The sequence below is a fragment of the Pelodiscus sinensis genome, chromosome 1 (assembly GCF_049634645.1).
Source record: "Pelodiscus sinensis isolate JC-2024 chromosome 1, ASM4963464v1, whole genome shotgun sequence".
Taxonomy (NCBI): Eukaryota; Metazoa; Chordata; order Testudines; family Trionychidae; genus Pelodiscus; species Pelodiscus sinensis.
This window is the reverse complement of record NC_134711.1, coordinates 114,318,360-114,346,349: the sequence shown is the minus strand read 5'-3', so window position 1 is coordinate 114,346,349 and position 27,990 is coordinate 114,318,360. Positions and strand designations below refer to the sequence as shown.

Here is a 27,990-nt window from a genome sequence, read left to right as displayed (position 1 = left end):
GCGCTATCATCCCTCAGCTCACCTGCTCCTCCTCTGCCTACTGATGGAAGCTGGAACTTCCTCTCCACTTCTGGCCCAACCATCTCCACCAGCAGGTTATGTATGCAGGGGCCCAGCCCTAAACTGGAGGGGGTGGGGGAAGATGCGGTACAAGCTCCCCCTTCTCCTCCCAAGGTTGGGCTCAGCTGTGCGCCAGGTGTGGGGCCCCATTGCACGGCGAGGGGTATGAATTTTGCCTTTGCCCTTGCCCCTGGTGCATAACACCTTCTCTATGCCTCTGAGCTGAGGGTTTGATCTGTTATAAGCATAGGCCCTAATTAGTTTGTGACACTAGATACTATTAGCCTATTGAAATCAAAACGGCAGTGGAGGCTCAATTAGCTTTTTTTTTTTCCTCACGCAGTTTACAATTTTGGATACATTGTGAGGCTGGCAACTTAAATCCCTCCACCCCTTATTAGCAGAGTAGAACCCCATTTATCTGAGCTGACAGCAACTGGGGCTTGGGCTGTCAGAGCTGTGCATTAATGACTGCAATATAGTTACAACAAAACATCTGGTTATTAAAAAAATTAGCAGGTATAACATAATACTTAAGTGTTCATGTTGTTCCAGCAACTTCTAGTTCTCTGGCTTCTCCAATTTATCACAATTAATAAAGGTCCATTATTACTTTTCTGCACATATTCCATTTCTTGTTTGCATCTCAGCTGCAGTTATTTGACAGTCATCCTGCAATTCAAGTCGGCATAGCGAGAGGATGTAAGGGGCAGTTGCAGCTGGGTGCTATACTAGCCAGGCTCCAATTTAGTCTCCCTCCACCCCTCACCTTGCTTGCCCCTCCTCTGCCTGCTGGTGGTAGCTAGAGCCTCCTCCCTGCCTCTACACCTCCAGCCCAACCCTCCTGCATCTCTGCCTGTGGGTTAATATGTGCAGGGGCACAGCCCCAAATTGGAGGGGGTGAGGGAAGACAGAGAATAACAAAGAGGGCCTTAGTTATTAGTCTGTTCCCATGAAACTGAGTTTACTTCATCAAAGTGACTTTTCTTTAGCTCATCGGTGAGTTAATCCTGTTCTAAAATATTAGGTATTCCTAACTTTTGCATTCTAACCCCTCACCCTAGTAAATAGAACAGCGCTTTCTTCTCCAAATAAACTGTTATTTCAGAGCTCCCAAAACAACAAACAAAAGCTGATACTTCAGAAAGAACACTGATTTCTCTTCTCTGCATCACATCTAACAGACACGGATATCTCCTGAATCCTGCACCACAATATCTCCATTCATCACCCTGTCATGGTCATGAAACAAATGAAAAGCAGTTTAGCAGCCAAAGGATCCCTAATTGGAGCACTGGAATGGGTTACCTAGGGAAGTGGTGGAATCTCTATCCTTAGAGGTTTTTAAGGTCAGGCTTGATTAGGCCTAGTCTGGAATGATTTAGATGGGACTGGTCTTGCTACGAGCAGGGGGTTGGACTAGATTCCTACCCTAATTATCTATGATTCTATGAAACTTGTGATATATATTTTTTAAATTAATTAATTATGGGCTAAATTGTGCACATTTGCGCAAGAGAGCGTCTACACTGGCATGTGCCTTTGCGCAAGAGATGTGCTTTTGCGCGAAAGCATCCATGCCAGTGTAGATGCTCTCTTGTGGAAGAAAACTCTGATGGCCATTTTAACCATCAGGCTTTCTTGCGCAATAAATTCATGTTGCCCGTCTACACTGGCCTCTTGCGCAAGCACAGTTGCACAAGAGGGCTTATTCTTGAGCGGGAGCATCATAGTTCTTGCACAAGAAGCACTGATTTCACACATTAGAACGTCAGTGTTCTTGCGCAAGAACTCCCCGCCAGTGAAGACAGGAAGCATGTTTTTGTACAAAAGCGGCCGCTTTGGCACAAGATCACACCAATGTAGACACAGCCACAGTGTTGAAGAAAAAGGAGGAAAAGTAGAACAGAAAGATCTGACCCTTCTCCATATGAGACCCATCCTTAAAAGGCACTCTGCGCACTAAAGTTGGGGGAAGAACCACACACCTTAGTTTTATAATTAAATAGCATGGCTGTGAACCTTAGACATCTAGGCTGCGTCTAGACTAGCATGATTTTCCGCAAATGCTTTTAACGGAAAAGTTTTTTCGTTAAAAGCATTTGTGGAAAAGAGCATCTAGATTGGCATGGACCCTTTTGTGCAAAAGCACATTTTGCGGAAAAGTGTCCGTGCCAATCTAGACGCGGTTTTGCGCAAGAAAGCCCCAATTGCCATTTTCGCCATCGGGGCTTTTTTGCGCAAAACAGTTTTTAGCTGTCTACACTGGCCCTCTTGCGCAAAAGCATTTGCGCAAGAGGGCTTTTTCCTGAGCAGGAGCAGCATAGTATTTGCACAACACTGACAATCTTACATTAGATCGTCAGTGTTCTTGCTCAAATTCAAGCGGCCAGTGTAGACAGCTGGCAAGTTTTTCCGCAAAAGCACCTGCTTTTGCGGAAAAACTTGCCAGTTTAGACGCAGCCCTACACTATGAGCCGGGGGTGTGATTCCTAGCCCATGCAGACATATTGGTGCTAGCTCTCAACTGAGCTTTCATGCTTAAAATAGCAGTATAATCATGGTAACATGGACAGCAGCAGCATTACTGAGCTAGCCACCCTGAGAACAAATGCACCGGAACCTATTACAGACGATTTCAGATTTTGTTTTAACCTGGGAGCTTTCTTTTTATTCTCTCACTCAATGTGGTTTCTTTTGACAAATTTTCTGTTTGGTAGCTATATGTCACTGAGCATATGCAAGACATCAGGCAAAATGAAGATGGAAGAACTAAGCCACTGCTTAGCTTTGTGTTTCAAATGTCAGCTTTATTCCACAGGAGCGGTTCAAATTCTCTGGTCTTTCAGTGCTCCATCAGATAAGACCTCTAATGTCTTATCTAGATGATATTTTCAGCTTGCTCTTGTTTCTTACAATTGTTTTTGTATGTTAGCTATCCTCTAAAAATAAAAGGCACACATTCTCTCACATCTCATGCATTAGATACTGTATGTCACTTAATACGCTATTATATTGGTTATATATAAAAAGATGTGTGTATGCATGTATGCTTAACAAATATATCAAGCTAAGCAAGCTGCACTACTGAACGTGATCGTGGAGCTTTAGACTTCCGGAGCATCTGGATTTTGCAACTGGCAATGTTTGCCTATTTGAGAGGGCTGGCTTCCCATCAGGGGGACAGCAAAATGTTTCAACACCCCCCCCCCCCCAAAAAAAAATCTGTTTACAATCTCTCTTATTTTCTGTTTTGAGATAACACAAGCACACCAACACCAGATTATAGGTGAAGTAATGTCAAATCAAAACTATATCTTTGCCATCATTATCAAGGTTTTACAGGGAAAAATAACAGCGTGTGGAGCAGAGAGTGAAATGGGATTGATTTTGTTTTGTACCTTGTTATTTTATTCTTATTTGTTTTACAGTAGGGCCGAGAAACCCTAACCAAGTTTGGGGCCATATAGTGCTACATATTGTATAGACACAGAATGAAAGAATCCAGATCCCAAAGAATTTTCAATTTAAAGAGCTGATCATGCAAAGATTTAATGTACATGCTTTCTTTGTGCACTGAGAATAGTCCCATTGAAGTCAATTCACAGTGCATACACATATGTTTTTGGAAGATCTGGGTCAAAATAGACAAAAGGTGTGTATATGTGGGGAAACACACAAAGAAATAAAGCAACTTACTCAAGTTCACACCTGGGATCAGTAGCACAGCCAAAAACAGACCAGACTCCCAGCCAGCTGCCCTATCTACTAGATTGCATTACCTCCTATATTTATGGATATCAGTGCTCAAAACCCATGTGTTTTTAGGGGCCTCAAAACATAATTTGGCACGTGGCTGTGCTTGAAGCAGTTATGTAACCAGAGTTGCAACATACAAGGTGTAAAATGTTAGTCAATAGATGGAAAAGATGAATATGTAACCTACACTGATCTTACTATATGGGTGTGCAAATGGGTATACCCAAACATGGAAGGGTGGTTTGTAGCATGAACAACTACTAATAAGAAACTGATGATTAAATAGTTCTTGTTTTAGTTGCTTTCTCTCTTATGGACACCTTTCTATCTACTTATTGAAATCAATTGAGCTTGCATACCATTTTCATCAGTACTGAATTTATTCCAGAGATTTCCAAGGGAGATGAGAAATTATTTATATCCTATTCCAGGAAGGTTACACCTATGTCACAGAGTAAAACTGAGAATAGATTTACTTTGGGGACATTATTAAAAGAAAGGTAATTTTAAAATAAACTTAACATTTTGCTAATGACCTTTCCCTTCCACCGTTCTGTTTGCTGTAACAAAATGCAAAGAAAACTGACCTTTCCACTCACTCGCTGTTTTACTCTTGATTTCAGTGACAAATCCAGTATCTTTGATACCTACCAATTGTTTTAATATTTAAAAAGATTTTAGAAATACTCCCTTGACTGAAAAAAGTCATTTTTAATGTTGCCAGGAGCAGATTCTTCTGTTTGGCCATGTTTACTGCAGAAGGCCTTCAGAGTTGGAGAGAGATTCTCTTTTTAAAAACATTTTACAGAGGGGTATGGGACAGAAGCTTGTGTCTGCCGTTTCATAGTTACTTTTCGGCTGAAGGTTTAGACTTTTTTTTTATCTTTACAGGTATAAGATTATGTTTAAAACAATAATATTGATTGTGTGAGTAGCAGTTTCAATCTGTTTGAGTACGCGGGCTATGTCTACACTACAAGCTAGAGGCACAAGTCCTGGCTTGTGTACACATACACATTCTAGTGTCCAGGGCTGTGAGGTGAGGAGCAATGTCAGAGCTCCCTGCACACGGGTCACTTTCCCCACCAGGGCTGCATAAGGAGGGGAGTGTGATGGAGCGGCAACTCTTGACACTCACCTCACAGCACAGGCAGGGAAAGTGACCTGGATGTACAGGGCATTTGGTGTTGCTCCTCAGTCCCCCCTCACAGTATCCTGTCTATGAGTCAGGGCTTGACTTACCATGAGGCAAACTGAGGCGACTGCCTCAGGTGCCAGACTGTGAGGGGGGGCACCACTAGGACCCAGAGTGTAGAAAATTGTGTCTGTTGCTGGTGCATATGTAGGTAGCAGAGTAGTACCATGAGGGGAATAGAACAGGAAGAAGGCAGAATTGAGACCTTTCAAAGTTTTGGCTCAAGCAAGGGGGTAAGGGAGCATCATTTTGGCCTCAGATGCCAAAATGTTATGGGCCAGCCCTGCTATGAGTTGCAGTGCTCCCCTGACAGCTGGCAATGTGCACCTCTGCAGAGTGCCCCCTGTGATCATGGCACCTGCATGGCCCATCCCTAAGGTTGGCCCAGCACAGAGGAAGTCTGTGGTGGAGCAGGGAGTCTTCCAAGTGCCAGGTTTGGTACTCTAGCCACTGGACCTTTCTCACTCTTGACAAAGGGAGAGCTGGATTAAACATTAAAAAAAAAAAAACTCCTTACCTGTGTAAGTAGGGTGTGAATGAGCTCTCCCCTGACAGCTAGTGAGGGGCTGGGGAACAGGACTTTAGGAGCCAAGCTTGTTTGCATGGGCACATCCCCCTTGCCTTGGTGCTCAGCACGATGGGGCCGCTTTACTCCAATGGCCGTTTGTGGCTGGTGTTAGATTATAAATCACTTCATTACTAGGTAACAGAGGTGAAAAAGGGTTGTTATCTTTGTTGAACGACTAAGGGCTGCAGAACTGTGCTAGGCATACCCCGATTAAGCTGCTCACACTCAAATAAACTGTACTTGCTAGGCAGAATACAGAAATGCCGAAGTCCAGTGCAGTTGGGAAGAGCGTGGGGATGGGTTCTTGTACCTGGCAGTGTGGGACCTGCCTAAGGGCCCCAGAGATATCGTCTGACTCTTCGTCTCTCCACTGTGTAGCAATGGAGCTGATTAAGACTCACTCGAGTGTCTAGTTGAAAACCAGTAGAGCTGAAATCACTCACAACCAGGCCTAAACCATAGGCCTGCTTTGGGACAATGTCTTTGATGCATGTGCCTGCCCTGTCTGCAATAGCCCTGAGGCTCTGTCACTTAACAGCTGAGATCTAAATATCATGGAGCTGAAATCAGAGAGCTGTTTTAAGCAGTGGGACCTCAAGACATCCCAGAGGATCGAGAGTAGCAGGTGACAGGCAGCCAGCTGGCACCCAGGTGGGATGTAAGCTTACCTAATGCACTTTGGGGCTACTTCTAGACTGCATCTCTCTGTTGACATGTCTCAAAAAATGAGGTTTAAAGGATCTGTCGAAAAAGGCTTTATTTTCGACGGATTCACGTCTAGACTGCTGGGTTTTTTAAGAAAAAACCTCCATTTTGAAAAAAAGCGGTGGCCATGTTTATGATAATGAGATGTGGGATATTTAAATCCCTGCTTCTTTAGCAATTTTGATGTGCCTAATCTCCATCTCTCTGTTGACAGAGAGGTGTAGTCTAGACATACCTTGGATGTTCAGTGAGCAAGGAGAACCAGGTGTGGGGTGCTGGGGAGGAAGAAGAATATTAAAGGAACTTTTGGTTGCTGGATTTAAGAACCTTAGTCAAGAGACACTTCCCAAGATACTCAGGGTGAGTGTCTTGCTCATGGTTTTATCTTTATGAATCCTGCCTGTGGCAATTTACCTCATTCATGCTGAGTTATTTCCCTCATTTTAATGTTTTTTTTTCTGAACTTAGGTTCTGTGCTAACAAGAGGGGGATTATTGCCTCTTAGAGATGCCCAAGAGTGGTGTGTAAGTGTTCCCATGTATTGGATTGAGGGCTTGAGCCAGCTCGGTGTTGGATTGTTGAAAAGGAACTCCTAGATACTGAATGCTGCCCTTTTTGCTGCCAACTTCAACTGGCAGAAGGGTTATGCTTGTGTTAGCCCCTTAGATTAACACAGATTAAAATCAAATGTACTTTTCACCATTTATGCTGGGGTTTTTTTTGCATTTTTTTCAATACTGATAAATAATGAAATCAGACTAGTCCTTGTCACTTACTGCTTCCTGTGCATTAGCAACAGTCTTGACATGTTTAGGTTGTACAGAAAATGGTAATTCCATACAGGTGCCCACAGGGCCACCAATGCGAAGGGGACAAAGGGTTCAGTTGCGTCGTGGTCCAACAATTTAAAAGGGCCAAGAGCTCTGGGCTGCTGCTGCCACTACCATGGCAACTGGAGCCCCAGACCATTTAAAATTACTGCCACACCCTTGGGCAGTGCTGAGGGCAGGCTGGAGGGAGGCGTGGCGCAGGCTGGGTGGTGCTGAGGGCTGTCTTAACATAGCCCCGCCTCTTCCATCCAAGGTCCCGCCCCTTCCAGGGGCCCAGAGCTGAGAACCGCCTATTTTCCAGGGTCCAGCAAAGTCTATTGCCAATCCTGGGTGTCCAATCCTTCCCTTCCCCCTCCTGTGTCCCCATTTTCATTTCAGAAATACCCCCCCAAACCTTGTAAATATTTCCAATCAGAATAACCCACATCACTGGCTCTTATGAAAGATGATGTCCTGGATATCTATGTAAGCCAGCTACTTGAAAACTTTTCCCGGCAGGCAGACTAAGGGACCAAAATCTACTCTCTGCCGCTTTTATAATGTTGCGTAATATTTAGAAATATAACTAATTACAATCTTGTGAACATTTCCTAGATAACAGTCTCATTTGCTGAAAGAATATCCTTTGCTTTAGTTTTTTCTTGCCTCTCTTACGAACTTCTTAAATGCACAGGCAATGCTAGTATGCAGATTAGTTGACTGTGCTTTTTCCTAAAAAACCCCCAACCAAACAAAAAAACAGGGACACATTCAGTGCCCTTTATCCAATTTATTAGGCCTGCCTGGCTTATTTAGATAGTTAGAAAGCAAAACTAATAGCAATCAAAGGAGCACTATTGTGCCTTAATCAGCAGGAAGATACACTTTAAAAGTTTTCATTCTCAAGTGAAGTGACATAAAAAGCAGCCAGTAAGAGCAAGGGGTAACTGAACATGTGTTCAAGGACATTTAGACAAGACATTTAATGACTTTTTACAAAGCAAATTTCATATTTCACAGCACAAAGAGAAACTATATTATATGGACAAATAACACTTTTATTCTACGGGCCTCACACCGACAATGTGCCCATTGAAATCAAAGCCAAAGGCTAGGAAATTTTGAGGAGAGGAGGGCAGGTTGCCTTTTCCCCAAAGACTGCTAGCCATCAGTTTCTCTTTTGTTATTCTAGTAAGTGCCATGAGTTAGAAAAATTATCACCATCATTTACAACAGAAAAGTTGTCAGAAATACCATTGCTGCTTTGTGGCCTGCAGGTCTGGATCAGATTTGCTGGGCAGGGTTGTCAGCTCTCAGTTGGAGCTGCCTGCTCCCAATATTGAAGCTTCACTAAGCATATTGATTAGTGTAAGTTCAGAGATCAATCACACATTTGGTAGACATCACCAGGGCCATGTCAAACAAATCCTTGATTTCTAGCAAGTGTATAATATTGTACCATTTTGTCATCCAACTTTTTTGGAAAACAGAGATAACTTATGACATTTCCTTTCTCTGATCTATCATCTCCATATCGCCTCCTTTCTCTTCTTTTAGCACTTATTGCTCCTATATTTATCTCCTGAGATAAAAGAAATCAAACCAAAAATAAATCACATGGATGCAGGAGGAGAGACAGGTCTTAGAAATACTTTTCTCCTAAGACACTATAGTTTACGGCATCCTTTTACTATGTGGGTGTGTCTAGACTATAGGTTTTTTTTTTTTAAAGTGGCTTTTTTTCAGGGAAAAAACCCCAAACACAAAAAAACCCCATTCCCCTCCGTCTAGACTGCTGCTGTGTTCTTTTGAAAATAAATTGAAAGAACGTGGCAGTTTTTTCGACCACGGGAAACCTTGTTTTACGAGGAATAATACCTTTTTTCGAAAGTGCTCTTTTGAAAAAGGCGCTATGTAATGCAAACTGTACTTTTTCGAAAGAGAGCATCCAGACTGCCTTGTTGCAGTCTAGATGCTCTTTTTTGAAAGAGGCTTTTTTGAAATTATCTTTCAAAAAAGCCTCTTTCGAAATAGGCTTGTAGGCTAGATGTAGCCTGTGTGTGTACAGTGCTTTGCCCAATGGAGCAGCAAAGTAATGTAAGTTGCAGCGTCAGGTTGCTACTTAAAACCAATAACAAATAACCTTCCTCACCATGGATTTAAGACATGCTAAGAAGAGTGGCAGCTACCTTCTTCCCACCTCTTTTCCCACATGTCCCATGACTGGGTGGAAATTTTATTCAAGACTCAAAATGGATATACCTGGGGATCTGGTTCAGAGGAACTGTGTATGTTTGTTATACAGTAGTATCAATGGAGTGCTGTTCTATGAAGCCTTAACTAAGCTTAAATCAAAACCACCCCTAACTCTTGGAAATTAAAGATCTGCAGGTGAACTCCACAGCTCTGGACCAATTTCTACATTATACATAACAAATCTGAAGGAATAATGCTTTGAAATGTGATGCTATTACAGTGACACATGTTCAAGCAAGTTACTACAAATTTTTTTTGTCTATTAGTATACATAGCAGGTAGCACTGCGCTGTGTTTTATGCCCTGAAAGATTCTGCTTAAATGTCTCTGCTTTAAGTTAGCCACAGAACTAGAGAGTAGGTTAGACCCCAAGTGTCACTCTGTTCTTGTACATTGGCTCACTTCCCAAGAGTGCCTTGAAGTTTTTATAAGGAAATAAATCAGGAGTAACGGCTCTCAATACAGCAGGAGCCAGGCCTAGGTTTTGTTTTCACTTCACGAATTCTATTCTGCAAAGTTGTCCACTGTGATGCCATAACAACGTAGAGCCATGTAATGCTTTCAGACAACTTGAAAGGCTTCATTCTTCTGCACAGCCAGCCCACATTTTTCATGCCAGCAAGGCTCTTCTGTCCCTCCTCCCAGCCTTGCCACCCATGGCAGTATGTAACTATGTATTAGTAATAATAATGCTGAAGCATTTTCAGTAGATTTCTCTGCAATGTCTCTATTCTATTCTGTGTTGTGACAATGCGATCAGTTCTTGGATAGGAAACACATAAACCTGCATTCAAGTTTTGGCTAGTAAGTACTGGAAGAACTAATTTTCAAAAACATGCCTTTACAATGGAGTTATATTTTTAAATCTCTACATATTGTTTCCTCTTGCTCTTCCCACTCAGTATTGTGAAAGTATAATATAAAATACAAACTAGTTAAATATGAAGAAACTAAATAGCCGCATCATGTTTTTCAGTTCTTTCCATCTCTGCTACTTAGTGAAGGTATAGAATGGGAAATGATCATAAGTGTAGAAGTAAATTAGCCAAAATAGAATTAAACCCAAGAAATTACACAAAACAATAAATGTGTTACAAGAGTTCAAAAGTAGTTAACAGCGTATGTTAAATTAAATTTCAAGAGACCGCATCAGATCATTTAATAACCCTTATTGGACAGACTTATTACATAAGTAAATCTATCCTATATCAACAGATGCAAGTGATTTTGGGGCCAAAACAAAACCAGATCCATCAGTACACATTTATGAACAATTTTTCAGATAAGATTTATATTCCAAACAAATTATGGTTTGCATTGACATTATTCAATCAAATGTAGCACTAAAGTTAATTACTAAAAATGAAGTTGTAGATTGAAGTTGCAAGACTTCCCCTTATACAAATATCACACACAACCCAAATGTAAGAGGGAAATAATTTAAAATTATTTTAGTTCTGAAATATATAAGTACTGTGGGCTGTTATGCCAGTTTAAACAATTGACCAAACAGTGGTTAGGATCATAGAATACTATAACTGGAAGGGACCTTGAGGTTATCAAGTCCAGTCCCCTGCACTCACGGCAAGAACACCATCTAGATCAGGGCTACTCAACTTTGGAAGCCCCAGGGGGCCACAATGATACTGCACATGCTGAGGGCCACAACTTAAGCATGGTTGCATGTACATGCAAATATATATGCAAATATGTGCAAATAGCTTCTTTCATACAATGCTCTGGCGCTCTCAGCACTTCTTTACTGGGGGCTAGAATCCCCAACACCCTCTACCCCTCTGTTCCAGCCAGCCAATCCGCTTGTGTCTTTCAGTGCTCACCCTGCCTGGGAGACACTTTGCCGTTGTGGAGTTTGTTCCCAGTGGAGGCCATGTTCAAAGGATCCTACCCACAGGCTGTGTGTTGAGCCTCCTGCGTAAACCCGAACTGCACCGCGGGTCACAAACAAATGGGCCGTGGGCTGCATGCACGTGTTGTGTAGTCCTGATCTAGATAATCTTTGATAGAAGTTTGTCTAACTTGTTCCTCTCCAATGATGGAACGAGTAACGATAGTTCGGAATAGGAAGCCTAGTCCGAACTACCTAGTTCGTGCCGCGTGTAGCCGCAGGGCACGGAGTCCGAACTAGCGGACATTTAAAAATGGCGGCACCCGGCAACATGCAAATGAAGCCCGGGAAATTCAAATCCCGGGCTTCATTTGCAAGTTCATATGACTACATTACCACCCTAGTTCGAACTAGGGTGGTAGTGTAGACATACCCAAAGAGATTCAGACCTCTTTCTCTTTTTATTTTAAGATCCTGTCAGTGAAAATGTATGTTTGCAGTTTTGTAGACTTGTTAATACCAGGATATTAGAGAGACAAGGTGGGTGAGGTAATATTTTTTTTATTGGACCAACTTCTGTTGATTAGAGAGGAAAGCTTTCAAGCTGTTAAAGAAATCCTATGTCACTCAAAAGCTTTTCTCTCTCACCAAAAGTTGGTCCAAAAAAAGATACAGCGTCCCCCATCTTGTCTCTTTACTGAAAATGCATGTCAGAATACTTGCTCTAGATACTAAGGGGATTTTTTTAGCTATCTTTGCTATTAATCAGACTAGTTCTTATTATATATAATTTCCTTTTCCTACAGACTGAGTCATTGCAGTCAATTTTCCTAGTCTTGGTAACAATTAATCTGAAGAAATGGGTTTTGCCCATGAAAGATCTCGATTCTATATTTTCATTAGTCTCTAAGGCTGTGTCTAGACTACATCCCTCTTTCGATAGAGGGATGTAAATTAGACACTTTGAAATTGCAAATGAAGCAAGGATTTAAATATCCTGTGCTTCATTTGCATAATCACGTCATGGTGCTCTTTTGAAAAAGCGCCACTTTGAAAGTAAAACTGCAGTCTAGACGTGATTGTTTTGAAAATGACAGGCTTTTTTGAAAGATCCTGTACTCCTCAAAAAATGAGGTTAATAGGATCTTTTGGAAAAGCCTACTGTTTTTTAAAGAACCGCATGTAGATTGCAGCTTTACTTTTGAAACGGAGCTTTTTTGAAAGAGCACCATGATGCGATTATGCAAATGAAGCGCGGGATATTTAAATCCCTGCTTCATTTGCAATTTCGAAGTGTCTAATTTAAAACCCTCTATTGTAAGAGGGATGTAGTCTAGATGCAGCCTAAGGTGCCACAGGACTACTCGTTTTTATAGTTACAGACTATCACAGCTACCCATCTGAGATTTGGTAATTTATGAGTATTGTTAATTTCCAGTCAGCTCCAGTTTTGATTCACAAGTGACAAAGTGTTCAAGAAATTTAGTTTCTCATGGGTGATGCAGGCTGGTACTTCTTGGCAAAGCAGAATCAGGACAAACCGATAGCAACCTACACCTATGATAAAAAAGAATTGGTTTAGACTAGGAAACGTCTCTTATTCCAAAAGCTAATGTAGACAAAATTCTTCTTATGAAGATATGATATGACCCACCCAGAACGCGAATTCTGTATAGTTCTTGCCAAGCAACAATGAAACAAAGCATCTCCTTTGTGGGTTTTAGAGTCAATACATTGCGAAACATCTTGGCTTATTATCTATTCTGCAATTATCTGGTTTTTAAAGACATCTGGAAGTTCAGAGTATTGTCAAAAACCTTCTCCAAGATTGGCCTCTCGTGAGTATTGTCCTTGGCTAATTTGGCACATCTCCATTTATCTCGTCAGCTGCTTTGTCAGCACTTTAGTCTTTTGCAACATGTCCATTTTAAAATTAATGTGTACACTTCATGGAAAAAGACTTTGATTCAAAGCTGGCTTTGAGTTCATTTTGCAACTGTAAAAGTCATTTGACTCATTTACTTGATTTTAAATCTCAAGGTAGATTTGTTATAATTAACCATCAAATTAAAAACAACAACTCTTTTGGTTTGTTAGTTAGGTGAGAGAGTCTCATATGGGTAGCTGTATTAGTCAGTAACTTAAAAAAAATGAGTAATCCTATAGTTAGGTGAGAGTTGCTTGAATATGCTATGCTCTCTGTATAACTGCTAACTACCAGTTAATTATGCCTTATGATCACTTTAGTCTCATATTTTGATTCTCCTTTCAGATCATATTGAAAAAATGCATCATTTTATTGGCTATAAAATAAATGCCTTGTTGTACTTCTGTTAATTGTCGATTAGATATAGGTTATGTATGTTCATTGATCACCTCACATTTAAAATAGATTCCCTTGCCCAAGCTACTTGAATGGTGTCATTACAGTTGCCTTGGCAACAGAACTTCCTCAGTCTGAAGGAATATTATAGATTATGTTTGTTAATATTAACTCTATAATTCCCACATTTAATCATTCTCTCTTCCCATTAAGAGATTATTTACTTCTTCATTGAATCAAAGATAACTGTTTTGATATATATTATGCATTATTGAACATGTGAGCTAAGAAAAATGAGGATAGAAATTACTTGATCACACTTTGCTATCTCTCTCTATATATTTTAGAGAGTTTAACATTTGTGTCAGTCTGTGAGTCTGTCCAGCTGTCTGTGAGTCCATTTGTTAAAGAGCTCCTCCTAAACCATAAGGATGCATCTTCACTGCACTGTAGCTTGAAATAAGATACGTAAATTTTTGCTACGCAAATTGCATATCTTATTTCAGTCTTATTTTGAAATAGCTTATATACTTTATAGCCAAATTTCAAAATAACCCGCTATTCTGAAACATCCATTACTCCTTATGGAATGAAGTTTACAGGTACATTGCAATAGTGAGCCCAAAATAACAGGCTTGCTCTGAAGATGCGGAATAGCTATTTTGGGCACATTAGGAAGAGAATGGCCAGCTGGGGCCAGACCTCTCCATGTTGCCAACCATAAGCCCAGGAAAATAGCCCCTTTGCCCCAAGCCCCTCCCCTCCGCCCTTGTCTGTAGCACCAGACTGATGGGGCCTGCCATCCAGCAGTCCCTCCACTCCAGAAGAGCACTGCTGTGGCATGGCCACACAGCCCCAGTTCCCCACCCTGAGGAGTACCACTGGGGGGCCAGGTTAGGACTGCGCCACCTCTCCAGACCCGGGCTGCACAGCTGCGCCCCCTAGCTGGCCCCCTGGTGAAGCCCCCTGGCTGAGCACTAGATCCCCACAAGAAGCTCCCAGGCCCTCCACTCCCTGGCCTGAATCTTGCAACCCCCCTGCTTAAGCACCCTTACACTTTCCAGACCCCTGTTCTGAGCCCCACTTCTCTGACTCTTGCACCCCACCCCTTACCCTGAGTCCCCCAACACTGGCCTGACTCCTGCCCCCTCCCACACTGCCAATCCCCTGCACTGAAGGACCCGTGCAACACTGGGTAAGTCTGCTAGTTTGGATATACAGTAGAGCAGCAGTTCTCTAACTGTGGGTTGGGACACCAAAGGGGGCAATCCCAGTCTTACTGGATTTCTCTGTCTTAATAAGATTGGCTTGTTTAATAGTACAAGAATAGCCACAGGAGTCAGTTGATACCAACCCCTGTCAGGTGACAGAGGCTGGTTTAAACGGAACAAAATCTTAAGACTCCAAACAAAGTGGCTGGCAACCTGCGAAGACAATATCTTCATCATAAGAACATAAGAACTGTCATACTGGGTCAGACCAAAGTTCCATCTAGCCCAGGATCCTGTCTGCCGACAGTGGCCAATACCAGATGCCATGGAGGGAGGGATAACAATAGGAAATCCTCATGTGACCCTGTCACCCATCTCCAGAGAAACAGAGGCGAGGGATGCCATTCCTACCTGTTCTGGCTAATTGATGGACTTAACTTCCATAAATTTATCTTGCTCTTTTTTGAACCCTGTTAAAGTTCTAGTCTTCACCACATCCTCTGGCAAGGAGTTCCACGGGTTGACTGTGCGTTGAGTGAAGAAAAAACTTCCTTTAATTTGTTTTAAACCTGCTGCCTATTAGTTTCATTTGGTGACCCCTACTTCTTATATTGTGGAATAAGTAAATAACTTTTCCTTATTCATTTTTTCCACACCAGTCATGATTTTATAGATCTCTATCATATCCCCCCTTAGTCTCATTTTTTTCTAAGCTGAAAAGTCTAAGTCTTTTTAATCTCTCTTCATGTGGACCTGTTCCAAACCCCTAATCATTTTAGTTGTCCTTTTCTGAACCTTTTCCAATGCCAATATATCTTTTTCGGGATGAGGTGATCACATCTGTATGTAGTATTCAAGATGTGGGGGTATCATGGTTTTATATAGAGGCAGTAAGATATTTTCTGTCTTACTCTCTATCCCTTTTTAAATGACTCCTAACATTCTATTTGCTTTTTTGACTGCCATTGCCCACTGAATGGATGTTTTCAGAGAACTATCCACAATGCCTCCAAGATCTCTCTCTTGAATTGTTGTAGCCAAATTAGTCCCCATCATATTGTATGTACAGTTGGGATTATTTTTTCCAATGTGCATTACTTTACATTTATCAACATTAAATTTCATTTGCCATTTTGTTGCCTAATCACTTAGTTTGGTGAGATCTTTTTGAAGCTCTTTACAGTCTGCTTTGGTCTTGTGACCAAATGATCATCTCCATCAAGGTCATTTATCACCCCTTCCTTCCTACTTGTGGAAGAAGGAGCAGAAGAAAAACCAAGGAGGACACAGGCTCTGCTTCTTATACCAAACCAAAGCTGCAGTGTGATGTTAGAAGTTACTTTAACACTTCATAGGTGACCCCCCAAAAATGAGATTCTGACCATTAGAATTCATTACAACTACCATAATGCTTTTCACGAAGGTAGGAGTGTTATCCAAACAGGGATTTATTTAGGATGCTAATGTTAACACTTTGCTGTATATCCCTTTCAGCCTCCTTTGAACTTTTTGGGTACTTCCTCATGTGCCAGCCACAATCTAACCCATGGTTTATAGTTGTTTCTCACTGCTTGGATATGAAAGAAATGCTATCCATTTAAGATTTTATGATAAAAGGAGTTTACCCATGGAAGATAGCCTGACACCTTTTTTTTAAGCTGTGCATGCAAACTGATCGTCATTTCATATCAGAGCCACTTCTAACAAAGCAGTGGCTGTGTAAAGCAGTGGTTTGTTAAAGCAAATAAAACACTTATCAGGACAACAAAAAAGCAAAGCTGAGAGGACATCAGCATCTGGAGATGGAGGACAAGGAAGAGAGTTAGTAAGAGACCTTGGAATTTTAAAATGATGAGATTCTTTAACAGTGACACAAGAGGGTGATGGATACTAATAACTGACAACTGTGAAAAGCAAGATGAAATCACACTCAGAGCATATAATGAGGTCTCAAACAAGGTCAGAGTAACAAAATGAAAATAAGAGTCATGGTATTAGTAAGAAATCATCGAAGAGTCTTCTACCTGACGTCAGTCATTATGTATTAGTTCCAGCACATCTCCCTCCAGGGATCCATTCACCCATATAACCATATGAGAGAGAGCAAATGTTTTGGATTTCCTCTTTTTCAAAGCAGATTGAAACATTTTTTTTAAGCTATGGAAAGGATGTTTACACACCTTTTATTTGAGCATCTCAAAGAGCTTTACAAACATTAAGCCTCACAACACATATGAGGAAGGCAATGTTTTACAGACAGGTAAACCAGGACACTTAAAGCCTGAGACCAAACTTCAAAAAGGTCCTCATCTCGGGAAATAAGGCCTGGTTTTAAGGAGTACTGAGAACTAACACTACCAAATGACTTTAATCAAACCTTGCACTTGTCAAGGGAAATCAAAACTTGCACTCCGCTGCCCTAATCTCTAGACCATTATGATGGGAAATTGAATTCTACTTTGTTGTGCACTTCTTTGAAAAGAAAATAAGGAACATGGCTAATAATTCTGTATTTATCAGGTCCCAAAAGCAATTTTAAACTTAAGAAGGTGTCAAAGGAGAGGACCTTCAGTAGATTTAAAACAGCAACTGGTATATAAATAAGAACGTTAATTTACTATGTATTTGAGATAATTTGTCTGTCTGCTTGTTCAAGAACTCCTCCTAAATGGTAAGCGCTAGGACCATCAAATTCAGTATTCAGCCTCCTCTTATAACCTAACGCAAGGTAAGGGTTTGGTTGTTCCAGTAGTATGGGATATGCCTGGAATGGGATGGCTTCTCATAAAGCCATACAGAAAAGAGACAGAATCAACAGGTAGATGAAAGGGGCTGGCTAGGAGTGCACTTCCACATCCAAGACTGCCCCAGTGTCGAGCCTCCCACCTCACTGGTGCCCTGTAAGGAGGGCAAGGAGGGCAGGAGACTGAAGCTCTCCCTCCCCAATTCACACAGAAACATTGCTGGCTGTTCCTCCTCTTTAGGGAGTGAGGGGAAAGTTCACAGTCTGCTATATTCCTCACTCTGTCTGGCAGACAAACCTGGACCTGCCACTTCTGGGAGGACATGTACCCCTTTCCTGGCTGTGCCTGCTGGAACTGCAGTGGCCATGGAGAGGCACTTCTTACCTGGTCCTAAGCTGCTGTGGTAAGAGAGAGCTGGGGTGGTCCTTTTCCCCCAGGGCAGCCTGCATACTGAACCCCTCATCCCCATTCCCATCCCAGAGCAATGATTTAAATGAAGCATGTACATTTTCATCGTATTTTCCAAAAACCAAAAATGAATTGAGTTGAGGACCCGAGCAACGCCAGGTAAATTTTCTAGCATTATATATACAAAGTTTTTTTTAAAAAAATCAAGAGCTCTTCGGAACTAGATGCTTGTAAAATTTCTCATTCCTTACCTTTTTTACCAAAGTTGTCCCTACATCAATATATTTCTTTATTTCTTGGAATCCTCACTCTTCTTTCAACGTGATATGATTGCTCTGTACATCACAGTAAGAAATGTACAGACAATATCTTATGCAGCAGTAACATTCCAAGTCTAACCAGGCTTGGCTTTTATTCATTACTTTGGAAGGCAAATTCAGGTGTGTATCTAGTTCTATTAGCATTTGTTATTTTGCCAATCTTGTTCTCTTTTAGAAATGGTAGAGCATTGATTTTTGAACAATTGCCCTTGTGAAGCAGGTTCAAGATCAGTGAGTAATTTCAGGAAGTGGGACTTCAGCAGCATATTGTTATAACAGGCACACGTTAAAGCTAAGACGGTGAAAAGACATGGTAATTTGTTGGAAAGTCTGAAAGAGGCAGGCAGTAGCTTTCTTTAACTGACCTTATAGGAAAATAGTGGCTATTTTGCTCAGCCCAGTGGCTTGAAAGGTCACCAAAGGAAAAGTTACAAATGAATTTGCTTTAATGAAGATTTTAATTGCAGTGGGTATTTCTGAGTCTGGCCCCAGAGGTGGCCATTTGGTTGAAAATAGATGACCGTGAAAAAACTAATGTGGGAGCATGTAACAGGTCAGGAAAACCATGACTGGCATTGGGGCTTTCCCAGGGTTGGAAAGTTCATTGAGCGATACTCAGACTATTCAGAATTCCTTCAAAACACATGAATCCTTTTTATGGAGGGAGATTCAAAATGAGGAGTTTGAGAAGTTTATTCCAGGCTGGTTTCTGAATGAACTTACCTAAAAGCAGAGCTTTGCGGAACCCAGGAAATCAGTTAAGAAGAGGGTTTTTCAGTTAGCTTTTTCTCCTTCCCACAAAGCATGACTTAACTACCAATGCCAGTTAGCTGTGGTGCTCCACGAAACATCCCACCTCTGAGGAATGGGCCAAAGGTCTTACTTAATTTACTATAGGTGATGCCAACCATCATTTCTCTAGTGGAGCTGCCCCAAAATGAACTCTGCACAGTTGTGGGTTTTCTCTTCCTGCCAAGCCCTGTGGCACTTTCTAGTTTTCAAATAGTTCTAATATTCATTTCCACACCAGCAGAAAAACATGCATGCACAATATTTAAAACATTGGCACATTTAATAACTGTTAAATCATTATCACAACAGCTTTAAAAGCTGTAGAGTGTTTCTTCTGCTGAACTGCCTTGTTGCCATTGTGACTCACTGAAATCACCTTTTCAGCCATCTGGCTGCCCCAGCACTGGATTTGAAATGACAACTGTAGTGTGAAAGCAAATACACTGTGCAGTTTATAACTGGTGATAAAAGATTATCATGGTGTGAACATCAGAAGATGGAAGGTTTAGTGGTTAGGGAATTAGGTGGGGACATGGAAGATACTGGCTCAAATCCCAGTTCTGCCACACATTTCCTGTCATTTGAACGGGCTTGTCTACACTGCAAATGGCAGAGAGTCTCAGAGCGCAAGCCTATAGGTTCATGCTCATGTTGTAGTGCTAAAAATAGCAGTGTGGATGTTGCAACACAGGCTGAGAATTGAAAAATGCCAGAATGCACTTTCTTAAAATAAAGAAATAGGCTTTAATAGTGGGAAATATAATCCATTTTCTGAATATGGCTCCTCTAATTTGGTCTCCCCTGAACCTTAAGTAATAGTAATGGTAAACATATCATGTTTTTATTTCCCGTTCACATATATCTGTTTTTACAATTTACATAAATATTGCAGGGGAATATTAGCTTCCATTATTTATGAATCTGTTGAACTTTTCAAGGATGTGCTGACAGTTGAAGGATTACAATTTTAAAGATAGTTCAGTTCACATCATAAATAACCTAAAAGGTCACATCCTACCTTACAGTAAAATTTGAAGGAGAAAGCACTTCTAGTTGGAACTCTTTGCAGTCAATTTGAAGAAGTTTCAGCAAAATTTCTAAACTAGAAATCAAAATACAAGGCTATCACACTCTCTTTCTTTGTAACTTTCTGTTCAATGCCATGTTTCCGTGGCACTATCTAAAATATCATTTTCCTTGGCAATGTGAAGATCCTGGCATTCTAAAGTTTCAATTGCTAACATAGATTTCAAGCAAGGTCCACACAGGGGCTGTCTCTAAACTGCATCCCTTTTTCGTAAAAGGGATACAAATTAGACATATCGCAATTGCAAATGAAGCGGGGATTTAAATCTCCCCCGCTTCATTAGCATAAAAATGGCTGCTGCTTTTTTCAGACTCGGAGCTTTGCCGGAAAAAAGCGCCAGTCTAGACGCGGATCTTTAGGAAAATAAAGCCTTTTCTGAAAGATCCCTTATTCCTCTTAAAATGAGATATTCCTTAAAATGAGGGATAAGGGATCTTTCGGAAAAGGCTTTATTGTCCTAAAGATCTGCGTCTAGACTGGCGTTTTTTTCCAGCAAAGCTCCGAGCCGGAAAAAAGCGGCAGCCATTTTTATGCTAATGAAGCGGGGGAGATTTAAATCCCTGCTTCATTTGCAATTGCGATATGTCTAATTTGCATCCCTTTTACGAAAAAGGGATGCAGTCTAGACACTGCCCTAGTGTGTGAGCACTGAGACTTCAGTTATGTGTCTCCTGCATACATCAGGATTTGAGATAGCTCATTTTAACTAAGAGGCAGATGGACTCACGAGTCTGACATCAGAATGAGACATCAAGAAATTGATTATATATTTCTTCAACTCTGGCTGCTTGTTAAATGGTGTATGTGAAAGCATTGCCAGCATTTACTATATGGTGAGATAAGAGATACTACACTGTCGTTATTTCTTTATTTAAGTACAAATGCAGTATCCTTGTTAATACTGGGTGGTAATTAGGAAACGATTATTTTTTTTCCTAGTGAAAACCAGTGTTCCCTGTAAGATGAGTGCTGGGGTGGCTGCCCAGGAGAAATTCAGATGCCACCCAGCTGATTAGCAGAAATGCCCATAGCCTCCCAGAGCCAGCAGCATGTGTTTCTATTGGTGTACATCTGCACATGCCTTGGTACACATAACAAAATTTATTCACATATGGATGGAAAAATGAGAGTGGAACATTGGTGAAAACTATTGCCTTCATACACCCCTCCAAATGGTGTAACCAAGACACATTCTGGTTATTAACTATCAAATAGCCTTTATACTAGAGTACACCTGAGATAGCAAATGTCTGAAGTTGACATTTTAATCAAAATCCAAATTTCATCAAGTAAAGCTGCTCAAACAATTTCTAATGAATGTATATGACCTTCTTCTCTTTGCAAATTACCTGCAAGAAGATGATTTTCTGGAATTTTTCTCATTTAAAATAATTAATCAAAGCCATGATTTTCAGATGCGACCAGCTGCTTTTGAACACCTTATTTTTAGGGTCTCCAACCAGAGACACCATAAATAGCTCTGAGTAAAAGGGTGATATGCAGCACTTGCTGGAAATTGGGTCTCTTCATAGCTTCATAGTGTCTCTCTTTGGGCACCTAAATATTAAGGCTCATAGAACTCACTACTCTCTTTTTAAAATCTTGGTCAAGCTGGGAATAATGGTATGCCTCTGCAGAGAGTTATGAGTAGTTCATTGTAAAAATGTTTGACATTTGCGCTGATCATCAATTCACATTAAACTAAGCCATGGCTAAAACTGGTATGAGCATGCACAGCTTCTCGACAGATGAATCTCAATCATTGTCCTGTTGTCAGTGTGTTCTCATGGCTAATAATGAATGGCTGTTCCTATTCCCCTATCAGCACAAAAGGTAAAAAGGAGTTATTTAGGCCAAGTCTACACTAGACCCATCGGTTTGGCTTAAGATACTTATCTTAAGATACTTATCTTAAGCCAAGTTTGGTGGCATCCTCACAGTGGGAGGCGGATGGGAGCAAACGCTCCTATTAACTTCCTTTACTTCTCACAAGATGAGGCGTACCAGTTGCCGGTGAGGTGCCCTCTGAGTTCAATTTAGCAAGTCTTAATTAGACTCGTGAAATCAAACTTCAGAAGATTGACTGTGGCAGTGACAATCTTCTTTTCAGTGTGGACAAGGCCTGATTAGTTTGTTGAGGCCCTAAAAGGAAGAGCAGGTGCAACGTTAAGACAATATTTTGGCTCTATATAACAAGGGTGTCCTGTAATCTTAATGCCATTGCAAATGTCATCTTCTGTGATAAATTAAAATAGAATAGATTTATTTAGTCCTTTCCTCCAAAGGTCTTTATAAACATAAGCTGTCAGATCCTCAACTTCCTGAGTAGTATAAACAGACATAACTTCAAATGGCCTTCCATTTCAACAGCTATGGGAGTGGCCCAAAGTACCGGTACATATAGGAATAATTTTCTTACCACTGAAAGGCAGCTACTGCTTGTATAAAACTCAGCAAAAATTGTTAATTTATATGCAAGGAGCTGATCTTTGTACTCTCTAGATGCTTCACATTATTTATGGACACAAGCCCAGCTCCTCAGCTACTGCAAATCAGAGGAGTTGACTCATAACATTAAAACAAGCAATACCACCCAAGGCTACATTACCTCACCAGCTACCTTGATAGGCTGCCAATAATCTCAACACTGCTATTCCAAAACTTACATCAAAGCCTGCTAACAGCACACAGCACTCTATGTAGGAGGCCATATTGGGCTATCAGATTTTAGGTGGCGGTTCCCATGGGAAATCAGGTGAGCTAATCAGGACATTGTTCACTTGCTGCCTTCATTTCCCCCTAGGGATGTAAAAGAATAGTCAATTAATTATCTGGGCCTGATTGGTCTCTCGCTCCCTGCTCTCCAGCACAGGGCACTTAGAGTCAATCTCTAGGGTTGACTCTAAGCACCTTGTGCTCCTCCCTCCTGAGGCCCTGATTGGCCTGGAGGTGGGGGAGTGGCAGGGCTTTTGTGGGCCAGATCAAGACACTTGATGGGCTGGATCTGGCCCACACAGGCCCTTTTGCTCACCCTTGGCTCACCCGATTACTCACTTTCCTCGCCTGTTTTGCTGCCTCTATCAGAGGCGGGGGGAGCAGGGTGTAGGGGAGGCTGCTTCACAGCAGCCTCTGTCTGTGACAGGCCATGCTCACCGTGGGGTAGAGGCTGCTCTGGCAGCAGCCTCTGTCAGGATCTCAGTGGGGAGCTGGGCCCCCCTGTGGACAGAGGCTGCTGCTGTGAAGCAGCATCTGTCCTTTGGCAGGAGCCCTGGTTTGCAGCGCCGGGGTTTGATGCAGACAGGGGCTACTGGACCTGGCTCATGTCAGTCCTGGACTGCTGCAGCTCTGCATTTTAAATTTAAAATGCAGAGCCACAGTGGTCCGAGCTCTGTAGGACCTACCCACCCTGCGCCTCTGCAGTTTCAATGTAGTAGGAGCCAGGAAGGGCCAGCTCGAGCCATTCCTGCACCCCGGGCAGCGGGCACACGGCGCATGCATGGTCCTGGCACACTGCACACCTTACAGCTGCAATCGGGCATGCGGTGCCTGATGGAAGCTCTAAGGGGTGCCGCGCGGACAGGCATGCAGCACCCCTTACAGCTGCCATCAGGTGCCGCCTATAGGTTGGCGCCCCGGGCAGCTGCCCGGCTAGCCCCCCGCTCCCTTAATCCAGCCCTGGAGCCAGGATGCCTTTGCACCTGGCTCCTACTACATTTAAACTGCAGGGCCTTACTGACTAATCATGCAGTCAATACAAATTGTATCATTTACATGATTAGTCAATGACCAGCCTCTTAACATCCTTACTTCCCACACATAATGTTTACAACAATTGCTTTATTGTGATCAAAATTTCCCTGTAAAATTTTGCTTTTTTAAACCAGACTGATATTGTTTTGATTTTTGACAATAGAACACAAAAAAATGTGTCCAGAAGCTGCAAATATCTTTTTAAAATTTTGTCTGATTTTTTTTTTCTGTTTTCCATTGCCCCAAACCTAAAAATACGAACAATTTTTGGTTTTTGATTTTAGGTAGACACAATTATGCAAATTGAGGTAGGGCTATAACATCATGTTACTTCTCTGTTCAAACAGTGTTCCTCTGTTATTCCTCTGTTCAAAGTTATTCCTTTGTTCAAACAGTGAGCCAATTCCATCCCTAGCATGTCCTGAAAATGTGCACAAAGGGCCTGATGGACTCATGGACTTCACTGGGGTCACTTATGGCATAAAGCACTAAGCCTGACTAAGGCAGGCATGATTGGATCCTACAGCTCTTCTTGATGAGCCTCCGTGTGAATTCTCATTGGCACTAATTGCAGTTAGGCATGTAGCCAGAGGGAAGAAAGTGCCGAAGTGTGACACAATGCCAGCGTGCCACAGTCAGAAGCTTTCAGTCGATTTGGAAAGGCTGGCCGACAAATCAGCGGTTTTGAACAAGACATCCTTTAATTTTTAATGTAGGCTTAGTGTGACTAGCTGTAACGGGGTGGAGCCCTTACTGCTGTGGTGCCACCTGCTGGACAGTGTCTCACTCATTGTTGCTCCACACTCTCGCTCCCATTGGCCGGGAACAGTGATTTGCAATCATGCATACCTGCAGAGACACAGGTAAATACAGTGGTGGTGGCCTGCCAGAGGCTAACCCTGGTGAACCGAATCCAGCCCATGAACTGGTATTTGCCCACCTGTAGATTGCCATAGGCAGTCAAGTTGCAGGGGTCAAGTTGGAGTCAACAGCCAGAAACAGCAGCCAAAAATCAGAGTCAATAGCTAGCCACCAGAGGGAGGGTAAGGAGGCAGGAACAAGGCAAGGTCTATCTCAGCAGGAATTCAAAGATCTGCCTTGTCTCACAGACAACTTCCTGCTATTTTCTCCATGCTTAAATAGTAGGTCTGAGCCAATCAGATAACTTGGGAGAGGGTGCCTGGTCATCTCTGTCCTGTGGATACTAGTGATTGGTAACCCAGGATGATATGGTGCACCAATGTGAAGGCTGCCAGGTTGCAGGTAAGAAGTACTGCCTATCTAGAGCCCTACAATCCTGGATTCAGGTCTCATGAATGCTCACTTAGTCCATGGTGGAGGCGGCAATTTTTCTTTATGTCCACCCAACCACCACATAAAGTTTCAAAATTCTTTAGGTTGTAAATGGTCAAAGTGAGTGTTTTGGTATCAGTCCCCTAGCAGTCTCCCAGGTCATTTAATCCTGGTCGTTTATAAACCCTGGTATACAAGTAAGCCAATGAGTGAGGCTAACATAGAACTCTCCTCGTTTGAAAAATTTGCTCTCAATTCTATCTCCCCCCCCCCGTTATCATCACTGCTGTAATCCTGCACCCATCTATCCATACCATCTCCCAACTCAACCAAATACATTGCTGAAAACAAGATCTCCCACAACCTTACCTTTCAGAAGAGTTCTTGAATTATCACCTTCCTCTTTAAGAGTTGTAAGCAGCGAGCACTTTTCTCCAGTCTCTCACTTTACATGGGTATTTGTCATTTGTATCTCACTTAATTATATGCTATTCCCAACCCATCTTTCACATAAGTCAGTGTAACCGTCACCATTCAAGTGTGACTTGTCGCTCAGTGTGATGGATTGTTATTATTAGTTGTTGTATTAGTTGTATTACAGAATGCCAAGGAGCCCTAGTCAAAGCATCCATAGGCACAAATTCTCACAAGTACTAACTACTTTATACCCCCATTTTCTAACCTATAAGTCATTCGTCTGGTAACTTATGAAAAATGTTCCCTCTAATCTTTTCTATCCATGTGTGGAATAATTTTATGTGCATCGAGGCAGGTTCAAATGTGTACTACCAGTACAAACACAAAACCCAGCTGTAGGCATTTTGCTAATCTGCTGGGTGGCATTTGAATTTCTTCTTAGAAGCCACAGAAGCACACAGCTTGCCGGGAACAGCCTATGAGTTTCACTAAAAGCCGTATTGAAAAGAAATAACGTACCCATTTGTTTCCCAATAAGGAACAAAACTTGGAAGTGGCCACCTGAAACATCAATAGTTTTTTTGTTTTTTTTTAAAGAGGGCCAAGTCTCTCAACTATGAAACACTCTCTTGAATTTAATCCTACTAATTTTAACCTTAATTCTCATAAATTAATATGGCAAAACATCGAGGCACATTTAAATATTCTTCTTAGGTACCTCTCCATTTAAATCAATCCTGTCCAAGCACACCATTCCCAACACTCCGTCATAATAAATCAAACAGAACAGAACACACACCAAAGTCTTATCTGCTTGCCCTAACAGCAGCACCATAAACCAGGGGGAGGGAGAACCAGTGTAGAGCATTTAACAGCCAAAGGTCGCTGAGTTAGGCCATACCAGGCTATGCTGTAGGCTGAATGTTAAGCCAGATTTTATCAAACAACACACATCCTGGCAGGTACTAACTGTGCTGAGATTATGGGATAAAATAATTTATGAATGAGGAATACATACTGGTCTGTGTGCACCTTTTGCATAATTTGAGAAGTGATTACAATATCTGCACAAACTGACTCCTTATAATGTATAATACTAGTAAATAAAATGCAGAAAAATCTGTGAAGGAGTTTAGATTTATTTTGCTTAACCCTGTGTTCTCCAACTGACATAGCAAACAATTCAATGAGCCTATTTAATATTTCCATTACCGTTTCAGTTGTAAAAAGTATAGTATACTTCACTTATCATAATCTGTAATATAGTGCGGCTGAATGACTTCATAATTTTATTCCAAAGGTCTGTCTCTCAGTGGTGGGTGAAGAGATCTCTTCATATAATTTGTACTGAAGTAGGTTCCTTTTCTAAAGCATTAACAGAAACCCTTTGTGATGAAAGACTCTATGTTGATTTCAACTAATTGTTTGTTTGTTTGTTTGTTTATTAGAGACGGGACTGAGCTGTGAAGTTTGAATCTAGAAGAAGATTCTCCTAAATTCAGGACTGTCTGAATCTTGAGCTTAGGTCATGTACATTTCTGATTATTATTTATGAGAGCTGGAGTGAGCTCACAGACAGCACTTTCATGCCAACTTGTAATAACGCCTTTCTGTAAAGTTTCTTTTGGAATTGTTAGCTGCTGGCTATGATCAAAAAGGGTTCAAACAGTAGTGGTTTGTAGTACTCATCATCTGTATTCATCTTCATCAATGTTTCACATTTCATCACTTTCAAACCTAAATAACAGCACATTCCACTGCAAAGTTTCATATAATCCTTTCCTTCTCTGATAACCTGATCTGCAAAACTTGAGGGGAAAGGGGGGGAGAAGCCACTGTTAAGGACTAAATATTAAATCTTTCATGAGACAGATGTCCTCCCTTTATCTTTTTCATTGCTGTATTATTACTTTTAATGATCTGTCTATGATTTCATGTTTTTTAAATGATGAAGGAAGACCAGATAAGTGTATTATAGTGGAAACCATCACCTTGAAATCTCTTACTTGATAATTAAAGATATCACTATAATAAAGAATATTTAAAAATTGAGTTCGAAGCAGCAAACGTGCCACGCTTTTGCAATGATACAGATCACTCTTGCTAGCTGATTATGTCAGACATCTCGCCCTTTTCTGAATGGCGTGGGAGCACCACAGGAGGTGTTCTATAGTTCTCACCTTTGCACTGTGCCAGACAAGCTCCTGACCAGTAGAGCCAGCTTCTCTTCAAGGTGCTACTTTCTGATGGTTCTAAAAACACCTCCTATTTTCTGCTTTTATTTTTACAATGATACCTGACCAGTCTGTACAGCTGGATTAGATGGCTCTGGGTATGAATTAATTGTCACTCAAGTACCCCCTTTCCAAGTCAAAGGCATAAATAAGAATTCCACAGGAATCAATCATCTAATTTGTAAAGTGAGCTTTAACAATGATTGAATCTTT

At 41.5% G+C, this 27,990-nt stretch overlaps 1 long non-coding RNA gene across 1 annotated transcript; it reads left to right on the top strand.

Annotated features, from left to right (window-relative positions):
- Positions 1 to 11: 11 nt before the first annotated feature.
- LOC142826630 (uncharacterized) lies at positions 12 to 27,990 on the top strand. The gene is made up of 3 exons (XR_012900863.1): positions 12 to 95; positions 26,844 to 26,895; positions 26,992 to 27,990. It is a non-coding gene; the product is annotated as an uncharacterized LOC142826630 (long non-coding RNA).